General features: G+C 44.1%; 1 protein-coding gene across 1 annotated transcript in view; it reads left to right on the top strand.

Moving 5' to 3' along the window:
- The window catches only part of NLRP1 (NLR family, pyrin domain containing 1), a 46989-nt gene that overhangs the window by 43328 nt on the left and 2176 nt on the right, over nt 1-1485 (top strand). The gene's annotated exons all lie outside the window — the stretch shown is intronic.

Raw genomic sequence — 1485 nt, 5'->3', positions numbered from 1 at the left:
TTGGCACCAGCGGGCTTGTTTACTGTGGAGAAGAACCAGGAAGGGCGCCATATTGCCAGGGAGTGTCCCCCACTTGAGTGCCTACGGTATCCCTACATTTCTTACAAAAAGGAAGTCAATGAATGTGTGTGTGAGTGAGAGAAAGAGACAGAGACAGAGACACAAAGAGAGACAGAGACAGAGAGATTACATTAACATAATTTACGGATGAGAAGAAAAAAACCCAGAGAAGTTACGTGGCTTTTTCAAGTTATGTAACAACTGGTATGACTAGAATTTAAATTCAAGTCAATCTGACCCTAAGCCTTATGATCTCTCAGTCACCATCGTGTCTCCATTCTGCCCTTGATTTCACTGATTTCAACATTCCCAAGGCCTTTGGCAAACTTTCTCATGATAGCTTGGATGTGAGATGAAAGAATAAGAACTAGATAGTTATATGGTTGCACGGATTTAGCCAATTTTAGCAATATCAGATGCTCTCCCCTGGACCATTCAATATTTTCAAGGTAGACAAGAATGAACTTTCAAGAAAATGTACTGTCTCTTAGTCCAGCACCAACATCCCAAGAATCAAAATCCTCTGAATAGTACTAGGGACAACCAGCCCTTGTCAGCTGTCAAAAAAAATGGCAACACTATCTCCTGAGTCTTCACAGTGTGGTGGAAGCAGGATGGGCTTTGCTCAGTCTTGGCTTAGTTGTAACCACAGGTAGAGAACTAACCAGCCCCAGTGTCAGACCTGGGTTCAAATCCCCGTCTGGCACTTGCATGCTTGGTGATCTTGGGGAAATTACTTAACTTCTTTGAGTCTTGGGTTCCGTTCCTAATCTGTACACTGAGGATCATAATGACTAACAGGTAGGAGTGATGGGAAGATTAAATAAAATGATGCCTGTACATGCCTCATGTACTGGTCCTTAATAAAGAGTTGCAATATCATTCTTTTCCTCACGTTAAGCCAATGCCTTCCCTCTGTCAGGCTTAGTTCTGTCCCCTGGAGCTCCTTCCCCATGAGAAAGCCCTGCAGATACTTGAAGACTGGGATCATGGTCTCCCTTATGTCTCCTGTTATACAAGTTAAACACCTCCAGATCCTTCCATCATTCCTCTTGTATTTTGGGTTTTAAATTCTTTGCCATCCAGTGATCTTCTTCAGTAGAGTTGACTGTGAATGAGTCAGGATTGACTCCAAGACTGTCCAGTCAGCATGGAGGATGAAGAACATCCTCCTCTCTCCATCCAAGTGGACCTGGTGCTCCCAGTACCACAGCCTGCACCCTCCCCTATGTCCCTTCCCCACACTGTTGGTCACAGGGAACATGAGGTCTGCTCAGACTCCCAGGCCTTGTTCACATGAGCTGCTGTGGAACATCCCCCACCCCCCAATCTCTCCTCTGCAAGTAATTGTTCAAGCCTCTTCATTTTTTTTTGTTTGTTTTTTCCTATTAAAATTCACCTTTTATTCCCATGTGCTTGATCTCA

The sequence above is a fragment of the Galeopterus variegatus genome, unplaced genomic scaffold (assembly GCF_000696425.1).
Source record: "Galeopterus variegatus unplaced genomic scaffold, G_variegatus-3.0.2 Scaffold923, whole genome shotgun sequence".
NCBI lineage: Eukaryota > Metazoa > Chordata > Mammalia > Dermoptera > Cynocephalidae > Galeopterus > Galeopterus variegatus.
The sequence above is the reverse complement of the archived record's forward strand: the minus strand, read 5'-3'. Positions and strand labels throughout refer to the sequence as shown.